Here is a 10,711-nt window from a genome sequence, read left to right on the forward strand (position 1 = left end):
CCATCATGAGTGGGGGCTGGGGTAAAGACTGAGAGTGGATGAACAGGAGAATGGTCTGGTGGGAGGACCCATAGTGATTATGCGGCTAATTCTGTCCTCACTTGGGAACTGAGGCACAGAGAGGGGAAGCAACCAGTAAGGTCAGGTCACCCAGTAAGACAGGTTCAGAGGTGGGGCTAGAATTATGGCCCACAGAGAGTCAGGGTCAGTGACCAGGGAGGTCATTCTGCCCCACCCTCCTCTGGTGTCTGAGGGCTCTTCACAGCATCATGCACGCTGGAGCCGGCCTCGGTGTGAGTGTTTGTGATGACAGAGGCCTTGCCAGCCCCCAAAGCCTGCCTGTTCCATCTAGCTGGTCAGGAGTTCCTCCTGAGAGTGAACAAAATCTGCCCCCACATTACCCCCATATATGTGGGCAACAGTGAGGCCCAGAAAAGTTGAGAGCCTTGTCTGAGGCTGCACAGCCAGTGTCAGGAGATACATACCACCAGCCTCATCCCTGGTCTCCCTCTGCCCACTCGCCCACATTCACTCCACTCTTAATAAGCAGCCGGAGAGGTGTCACTCAGCCTACCCCCAGAGTCCTCACCATGGCCCGCGGAGCCTGTGTTGTCCGCTCTCTGCCTTTCTAAACTCACCCCCATCTCTCCCTCCCCAGCCCCTACAGGCCTTTCTTCTGTTCCAGAAAGATGCCAGCCTCTTTCCTGCCTTGGGCCCTTGCATAGGCTGTGCTCTTGGCCCAGAGCTCTCCTCCCCAGCTGTCCCCAGCCCTAGATGCCACCTCCTGAGACCCTCCCTGACAGTCCAGCTGAGGCAGCTGGATGCTCCCCATTATCCCGCCCTCAGCGACTTGCTGGCTTTTTCCACAACAAGTCCCAATCCAATCGCAATTGGATTTTTTGTTTTAACTCGTTCCCCTGCCCCCAGCAAGTTGTTACCCCCTTGCGCTCTGGGCCCTTCCTGTCACGTGGGTCCCTAGGACCCTGGTCCATCCTTAGAATGTTCCAAGCCTCTCCCTGGAGAACCCTGTAGGGCAGCCACCACCTAGGCAGGTGGGGAGGTCCCCACCACCAGAGATGCTCAGGAATTGGACTAGGTGGAAGGTGACTGCTGAGGTCCCGTGTGGCTTCACATGGCTGGAGCCATGATTCTAGATCTCCTTGGCCTCATGCTTAAAGGGTGATGTTGTACATGTTTATGATTCTTCTCAGGTTTCCTTTGTGCCTGGGCCCACCTGCCTTGCAGGGATGTGGTTCCCTCAGGCTTCCCGCCTCTTTCCTTTTCTCACCGCCCCACTCCCACCCCCACCCCCAGACTCCAGCCTCCAGCCTTGCTGTGACCTCCTGGAGCCACCGTGGCTGCTGCCTCTCCCCTGGCATAGCTGCCTCTCACAGCTGAGCTCTGAGGTGATGTTGACTAGAAGCTCTTGTCCCCTGGGGTGGGCCTGGGGTGGCACAGAGGCAGGTCAGTGAGTAGTGGGCCTGTCCTCCCCTGTGCAGCTCAAAGGTCCTGCTGCTTAAGGAGCCATATTCTCCTGGTCGTTCACTCCTCTGCTGCTTCACTGGCCCGGCTCACGTGAGGACAGGACCTCGCCACAGCCTTAAGGGCCCCCTTCTGCTGAAGCGTTTGGGGGACCCCCCAAGACTGGCATATACCAGCCTAAATCTTCCAAAGTAGGGAGAAACTAGTCCCCCTTCTTCCTGAGGCTCTCCAGATCCTACTCCCGACAGTGGTGTGGAACTCTTGAACAAGCACCTATGCACACGTGTTCACACACGTACACATGTGTGTATGTGTCCGTGCAAGAACAAGATGGCACAAGCTCGACTCCTGTGAAGAACATGGATACGTGTCCCTGCCTGCAATGAGAACGTCTTATGCAAGCCCGGAGGTCATGTCACCACTGTTTGGAATGAAAGAGGGGGGATTTGCCTGGGTCTGTTTTGTTCTTTAAAGACTTCAGATACAATTATCTGGCAAAGCCCAGTGGAGAATGAAGCCGATACTAAGGAAATGAGGAGCTATGTCATTTTAGCACCTAGATCCAACCGTGCCTGAAGTCACATATATCCCTGGACTTTTCAGTTTGAATAAATTTCTTCTTCCTTTCTTCTTTTTTTGCTTAAGCCTGTGTGAGTGGGATTCCTGCCAGTCATACCCACAGCAGTCCCGACTCAGGCGTTCATAGGCTCACACTGGCCTCCTCCCTTCTGATGGCTTCTCAAGGGTCACACACTACACTTGAAACATCACAGAGCCTGAAGCCAGAGGGAGCTTAGAGTGCATCAGTTTAACCTCCTTGCCGGGAAGTCTGGGGAGCCTGTGGCCCAGAAAAGGAGAAGGACTCATCCAAGGCCGCACTGTGACCTTGGACCCCGCTTCTCTTCCTCTTTTATTGTAGATCTTTCAGTTTTGTTGGAATTTTCGACTTTGGGCAATAGCCTTACAAAATGATTAAACAAAATGACTTAGGAAGCATGTGTACCATACAGGCTCTTGAATCTCACCCCTAGCTGATTTGGGCCAGGGGCTCTGGGAGCCCCAGGGGCATTCTGTGTCCCAGCTACCTGGGGTTGGGGGGCGGTTGACCAGAAACGGAAACCACCGGACTGGATGACCCAAAGGTGCCCTGTGCCTTGAGTCCTATGACCTGGGACCCCACGCCAACCTCCAGAGCCTCAGCTCAGCCTAGACGTGGCCCTTACAACCCTACACTCAGGTGCACAGCACTCTACAGTGTAGGCTGGCCGTCCTGCAGAAACTGAGACCCATAAGAACAGACTATTGAGAATGACAACTGCCACTTATTTGGTACCCACTCTGTACCAGGTGCTTCCCCGCCATCATGGTCCAGTACCCCCACAACCCCGCAGGGTGTGTGGCTGCCCTGTTTTTCAGATGAGGAGCGTGGGGCTCACAAGGTAAGGACCACTTGCTCAAGGCCACGCTGTGGACAGGAAGGGCCAGGGCTGGGAGGTAGTAACCTCAAGTCTGTGGCCTGGCCGACTGAGAGTGGCTGCTCCAGGCGTGGCCTCCCGCGGAAGGTGCCCATGCTGGCCCGCAACCCAGCAGGTGCAGGGAAGCACCCCACCGCTGCTGTGTGCCTGGTGCTGGCTTGGTGTTTTAGGGCCGCTTTCGCCAGGCAGTCCTCACAACAACCCCCTGAGGAGGCTTTGAGAGCCCCCTTACCCGTGGAGGAAACCGAGGCCCAGAGAAAGGGGGTGGCTTGGCCAGGCCTTACCCAAACAGGAACTGGGCGTTTGGTGCCCAGGGAAGGTCCTTCCACCCTGTCACGCTGAGGCCATCCGGCCGGGCAGCAGAGTCTTTGAGCTTGAACACCCTGTTTATCCCTCGGCCTCTGCTGTTTGACTTGGTTGTAACGCCTGCTGCCTTGGGCCCGTGTCAACCCGGAACAGGCCACAGGCAACTCCAGTGTGCCACTTGGCATGAGGCTGGGGAGCCCTGGCAGAGGGCTCAGCGGCATCGCGCATGTGGCTTCTCTGCTCCCTCCCCTGCAGCTCCGCAAGGACCGGTGGGCCTGTCCTTCGCACGAACGTGGCCCAGGCAAGGGTGGGAAAGGACTGGTGGCTCCGGAGCTGGCTCCGCGCACGCTGACCGTGGCCCCACCATGAGTGCACAGAGCAGGGAGGAGGGGGCAGCCCGGGTCCCCAAGCCTGGGGCTGGGACCTGGAGACCCCCTCCAGTAGAGACTTGCTGGGTGGCTTTGGACCAGTCATGGGAACCCCCTCCCCGGCTGCCTGGCACCTAGTTCTGCAAACATCTAGCCCCTCTTCCTTTAGCCATGGGGCCTGGAGCTGAGGGTGGTGCTGAAATCTCTGAAGAGAGTTTTCCCACCCTGGAAACACAGCCCAGACCTCAGGCCTGGCACTGGCCCATGGAAATCCAAAGGGTGCCGAGGGGACGCGGAGGGTGCTGGTCAGAGCCTGGCTCCGGGCTTGGGCAGGCCTGGGTTCGAATCCTCTCTCTCTGCCTATTGCTGGCTGAATGACCTGGACAAGCGGTGTTATTTCGCTGAGCCTCACGTTTCCGATCCGGGACGTGGGACCAACAACAGGCCTTACTTCCAGGCGCGACCCGTGTGGAAGGGTTAGCATGCAGTAGGCCCTTGACACATGATGATTATAAGTATTGCTGGTTTCTGGTCACGCCACTGCTCCCCACCTCAGTCTCCCCACCTGCACGGAGCCCGGCCACCACGGCATAATGGAGAAGGTGAAATGAGACCATGTATCCAGTCTGCTTAATGCTCAATTAATTGTGACTGTGCTTCTGATCTCCGTGTGCCGTGAAGTCCTGATGATCTAACGTGGGCTCAGGCCTCCAGGATACCAGTGCCAACCAGTTCTGGCTCTGTTAGCTGCTGGTACATGACCCCAGCCAGGTGCATTGCCTCGCTGGGCCTCAGTTTCCCTTCCTGGGTCAGTTTAGGGAAGTCCGAGCACTCTGGTCTCGTGCATGACTCTGATGGCAGGGCCCGGATCGAGCATCCTGCTGAGAAGCCCCCCAAGGGAAGCTCGCGGGCTGGGAGTGGATGTTGGATCAGGGAGGTCTGCCGCCATTCAGGAGGGGCGAGCGGAGCCTCAGTGATGGCTCACGGTCCCTCCAGCTCGGCCTGAGCATATCTACTCTGGAGTTGACCTTGGGTGTGTGTCTCAGTCTCTCCCCTTGTTGACTGTGTGACAGCAGACAAGTGCCCTCACCTCTCTGAGCCTCTGTTTTTTTACCACAGAATGAGACTTAGAATGGTCTCTGCCTCAGAAGAGCTGCTCGCGGGGCCTAAATGCGGAAGCGTGAGTGGAGAGCCCAGCTCCGCTCCTGCTGGAGAATGTGTGCCATGGACCCCAGTTCCCATCATCATCATCATCATCATAACTGGAGTAAACGGTGAGTGGTGATGCAGCGGAGCGTTTAGGAGATCAGGGAAATTGGGAGGGTGACGAGAGACACAACAGGCCTGGGTTCAAATCCTCGCTCGGCCATTTACTAGCCCTGTGATCTTACCTTTCTCAGGTTACTCATCTGTAAAGTGGGCACAAGTGTGCCTGTCTCGTCGGACCGGTTAGGAGAGCAGACAAGGTTCCATGTATACACCCATGAGCCCTCCCATTAGAATGGAAGCCCCGGGAGGCAGGGAGTCTGTCTGTTTTGTTCCCTGCCATGTCCTCAGTGCCATAATGACCCCTCGTGGAAGAAAAGAAGAAAAGTTCTTTGAGTTCCTATGATAATTCCTACACACAGGTCAGGGTCTTTGTCCCCAGCTGGCTTCCCAAGGGAGAGCCATGCGCTCTGTCTCCAGTACTTTCCACGTGTACCTGCCTCTCCCCAGCCGTTATGGTATAACCCACCTCTCCTTTCTCTCTCTGGCCCCTGCTTGCTCCTGGTGACCCTGGGTCTGGGAGGTGGCCCGGAGCATGGGCTTGGCTGGCCAGGCTGACTTCTCCCCTCAGCTGTGGCCTCGGGTATCCCTGGCCCCTCTGAGCCCATTTCTCTGCTCTGGGTGCCAGTGCCGGACTCCGTGCTGCTCCAGTCCGCTGTGACGTGCCATAAGAGGACATCAGTGTGGGGCTGGCACGATGCTGGGGTGCCTCGTCACTGCCCCTTCCACCCCAGCAGACACTTTCCAAACCCCCCGGGCCGTGAGTGCAAGAGGGCACAGGAAAGGTCTTCAGTGGCGTGTGGGGAGGTCGGTACTCTCAGAGGTCATCTGAGGTCCAGGCCCGCGCGTCCGGGTCATCCCGGAAAGAGAAGAGGTGACATCCTGCCCCTCTCTCTCCGCTCTCCAGGTATGTACGGGCAGTTCTTCTTCCATGGCAGGTATTTGGCTTTTGGGGACAAGGGCCCCAGCCTTGAGGGTCGTGGGATGAATTTCTCATTGAAAATCTCCAGCGAGGCATTAAGGATTAGCTGTCTGAACTCTGGGACAAGCTACCTCGGCGTGACTCCTAATCCTCACTCTGGCAGCTTCCTGGTCCCACTGACCCAGCCCTTAACCTCGGAGCTGGTATCTTTTTCCAAACACGCCTCAATTCCCTGGCAAGAAAGGGCCTAGAAGATCATCCAGCCCACTGAGATCAGAGAAGGGGGGTGCTGAGGTGGCGGGGTGGGGAGTGGGGGGGCTGGGGGCTGGGCTGAAGCTCTGACCACTGGCTCCCCCAACCCATTCCCCAGGCGATGGCGGATCGCTGTCACCACGGAGTGAAATTCCTTTATTTTACTGTAAAAAGGCTGAAAGGATGATCACTTTTTCCTTTGAAATGAGTCTGGTACGAATAATTCATTCAATTTATAATAGGCCCCAATTTCCCACGCTGAACTGCCCACCCAGGAATTCTTGACAAATAAGGAAGATCCGAATAACCAATGTTTTCCAACACATTGCCATTTTCATGACTGCTACACATAACAATGAATAAAGTTGTCATGATGTTATAGTCTGAAGACCTTTAATTACACACGTCGCGGTTTTGACATTGCTGTTTTTCCGATTTTAGAGGCAAGGCATTTTGTTTTTTCAGCTCTCATTTTCCTCATTCATTCCTTCATTTACCCACTTGTTCATTCATTTAACAAACGTAAATTGTTTTGAGCTGGGGCCACTTTTCCATTTGATCACCATTCATGGGGCACCTCCTGGGTGCCACGCCCTGTGTTAGAGTCTGAGAGGAACCTGTCCCAGAGATGGGCCACCCCCCAGGGCGCTGGCTGAGCCGCTGCCCTCAGCTCATGAGTGCAGGAAAGCATAGTCTCACGCTTGCTCACTGCCCTGAACAACCAGAGGCAGGTGCTATTTCGTTCCCATTTTATAGACGAGGAAACCGAGGCACAGAGAGGCCAAGTGAATTGCTCAGGGTCACACACATAGCGAGTCCTGGGGATCTGAGCCCAGGTCGCCTGGTCCCAGAGTCCATGCTCAGACTGTGTGAGCCCTTCAGGGGTAGGAAGCACTCTGATCCGTCTCTGCCTCCCTAGCACCACCCAGCCCAAGGTCAGTGTCAGAGGACGCACTCCGTAAAAGCACATTAGTTGAAGGAGGGTGTGCTAGCTCTTTCTTCTCTGTTAGATTGGAATTCCTTTGTGTCCGGGGCTCATGGCTCTGCCCTCTTTGTGTCTCCAGCAGCCGGCCTAGGGCCTGGCTTGTGGGGAGCCCCTAGAAACACTGGATTGAATTAAAGTGCAAAGAGCAAGTTAGTTGACAGACTGACCAACTGGCTGAATAGATAGACGTAGGGGATGAGATCCAGAGTCCAGCAAGAAGATCCTAGAATCCTATCCCTCTCTCCCCCTCAGCCTCCCTCCCACCCTTTTCCCATTCATCCTCCCACCCCTTCAGCCATCCACGCATCCCATCATCCATTCATTCATCACATATCTATGGAGCTTCTACTCTGGCCTGCCCCATGCCAGGCTCTGGGCCCCAGACAGCACTCATATGAGCACCTACCCGCAGATCCCACCAGCACAGAGTAGAGGCAAACATACGTACCGAGCAGGTAACATACTTGAAAATGTTCTGTACTTTGAAAACCCTACAAATGGTCAGAATGTTTCCTCTCGAGGCTTCGCTGCTGTCCCTGGCACAGAGCCCAGTCCTGATGAAGTCCCTTCATAAACACCGAATTGGGTTGAACTGAGCACTTTGGGACTTGAAAGAGGAAATGATAAGACATTATGGTATAGGAGGGGACAGATAAGACAGAAGACAGATGTTGGCATCATTTCCAAATCTGGGGTCGCCTTGAGTATGTTTGTCTGGCTGGGGCTTTTGGTAACTAACCAGACCTCAGGTCAAGTCCTCACCCTCCTACTTTCTGTCTGTGTGACCTTAGGCAAGTTACATCAGCTCTCTGAGCCTCCAATCCTCATTTGCAAAATAGAGATCATGAAGGCCATCTTGCTGAAAGTGGTGTGGGAATTAGGTGTGGTTTAAGCCCCCCAGCCCTGGGGGTAAGTGCTCAGTGAAGATAGCTCTGCAGTGCTTGCTCAGGGGAGGGCAGAGGGCAGGCAGTGGGGCAGGGTCTCTATCCCGACCCTGCTTCTTACCAGCTGTGTGATTTTAGGCCAGGCAAATCAGTTCTCAGAGCCCCCTCTCTAAAATCAGGTGCTGATCCTGGTGAGGAAGGGGGGGGGGGCATTAAGTGAAAGAAGGAGGCAGAGTTTGGGAGCGGTAGGTAACTGATGGCCGCTCAAGTCATTGGGGAGGACGAAGTCTGGGGAGACTCGCAGAGCTGCCTGCCTTTCCTCCTGGGACTCTGGTCTGGTGGGACCTCCTCGTCGTCCCCCCCTTCTCAGGCTCTCTGTCCCTTCTGGAGCACCCCCAGGGCCTCCTCTCTGGCCTCCTGACCTGCTTTGCCGCACCCCCTCCCAGTGCCCGGGGCCAGCTCTGAGGATGTCACACCCCGACAGGTCTCCCCTTCTTCAGGGTGCCTCCTCTATGAAGCACCCCCCCCCCACTAACCATAGCCGGACCTGCATTTTAACAAGAGCCCCAGGTGGTTCTTGTGCGAGTTCAAGGCTGAGAAGGGGAAGAGAGAGGCAGGGAGGAGCTGGAGGGACTGGGGTGTCAAAGGAAAGGACCTTGATTCTTCCTAAGGAGGGAGAGATGGGAGTGTGTTGTGTGCTCTAAACAATGAAAAAAATTAACTTTCTGTTCACGAAATGAAGCTTCATTAATATTTCGCAGGACATCGTTTCATATTTGCATAAATCAGATTCACATCAAATGGGACCTGACTGTCTTTGTTGCCTGAAAGAACAAGCAGCCTGAGAGCCTCCCACTCCGGATCCTTTGGCAACGGGAGGCCTCCCAGGATTGTTTATCGTTGGACCAAGGACACCAGGTGCTGGGGGTGCTGCAGAGACTTCGGGGAGAACACCAAAGGCCACTCCACTTCCATCCTGTCTCCCTTCTTTGTCTCGCCATCTGGCTCCACGCAACTCTGCTCCAGGCCCACAAGGCCCCTCGTGTTGTTCACAAAGACAGTGCTGGAAAAGGACGTTGAGGGAATGGATGCTGTCTTCTGTGTCACTGGGCCAGAATGGCCTTGTGAGCCACCAGGGTCAGTGTGTCCTCAGGCCATGGGCGCATTGGACACGAGGAAGGCCTGGAGAGGTTGGAGCTCAGGGGTTGCTTTGTGCAGGGTGTGGGGAGATCCCTGGTCTTGGGGCCCTCCCCTCACTGTGGGTTCCTTATGCCCCCTCCAGGATGGGGTCTCCTGGCTGCCACACTGTGAGTCATAGAACTAGGGTGTTGCAAAGGGGCTTAGCTTCCTGTACCCAGTTTCTTGTGGTACTAGTGGGGAAACTGAGTCCAGAGCAGCATGGGGGACTTGATGGACAGTTGTAGGCCAGGACAAGAACCTAGGGCATCTCTTCCCTGAGGCTTAGGTACCCCCGCCTCCTACTGCTCTCTGCCAGAAGAGCTGGGTTGGAATTTCACTCTGCGTCCATCTAGCTGTGTGGAAATGGGGCAGGCAGCTAGCCTCTCTGAGCCTCAGTTTCCTTTGTAGCAAAACAGGGATATTAACAGCTACTTCCAAAGGTGGCTGTGAAGACCACGTGAATGACTCATGTAAGGTGCACAGCACAGGGCTGGACACAGAATAAAACAAGTAGCTACAGGGGCGCCTGGGTGGCTCAGTGGGTTAAGCGTCCAACTCTTGATCTCAGCTCAGGTCTTGAGCTCAAGGTTGCGAGTTCAAGCCCTGCATTGGGCTCCGTGCTGGGTGTGAAGCCTACTTACAAACAAATAGCTAAAGTCTATTAACTACCATAACGTTATTGCTATTATTAGCCCCATTTCTCAAATGGAAAGACTGAGGGAGACAGGTTAAGTACCCAGGAGGCTGAAGAACTGGGATTTGAGCCCATGAATTCTGACTCCCTAGCCTTCATATTTAGTCATATAACTTCTCTGAGCCTCAGTTTCTCCACATTTAAGATGGAACTAATGGGAGTGTCTGGGTGGCTCAGTCGGTTAAGCATCTGCCTCTGGCTCAGATCATGATCCCGGGTCCTGGGATCAAGCCCCACATTGGGCTTCCTGCTCAGTGGGGAGCCTGCTTCTCCCTCTGCCCGCTCTGCCTGCAGCTCCCCTTGCTTGTGCTCTCTCTCTCTCTGTGAAATGAATAAATAAAATCTTAAAAAGAAAGAAAGAAAATCAAGCAAGATCATGAAAACCAAGTGCCCAACACAGTGCCTGCCATTAAAAAAAAAAAAAAAAAAAAATGCTGCTTTACCCAAGCAGCTTAGGCTGGGTGTAGGAAACACGGATTAGCAGGGGCATGGCTCCACCTTGTGGTTTAGTCTGGAAACTGCACCCCCTCACCCAGATGTCCAGCCAGTCTGTTCTGGTTTACTCCTCCCGCAGGGCCTGCAGGGATGGGGGAGGGGCGGCAGCCGAAGCTCGTGCAGTGTCCACCCCTATCACTGTAGGGCCTCGTATGTGGGGAGCAGGGGTGGCGCTGAGGGTTTGACTGGGTTCTTACACCCCCTTGAGGTTTCCTAGCCACATCTTTACAGTTGCTCCCTCTGCCTCATCATTTGTAGACTGTTATCCATTGGGGGCAGTTCGCGAGGCAGGCTCTGCACTTAAAGCTCTCTTGATGCATTTTCTCAGGATTACCCTGTAAGATAGGGGCTATTTTCACTCCCATTTTGCAGAAGAGGAAGCTGAGGTTCAGAGTCAGTGGAA

Source organism: Ursus arctos, unplaced genomic scaffold (assembly GCF_023065955.2).
Source record: "Ursus arctos isolate Adak ecotype North America unplaced genomic scaffold, UrsArc2.0 scaffold_16, whole genome shotgun sequence".
In the NCBI taxonomy this organism is placed as follows: domain Eukaryota; kingdom Metazoa; phylum Chordata; class Mammalia; order Carnivora; family Ursidae; genus Ursus; species Ursus arctos.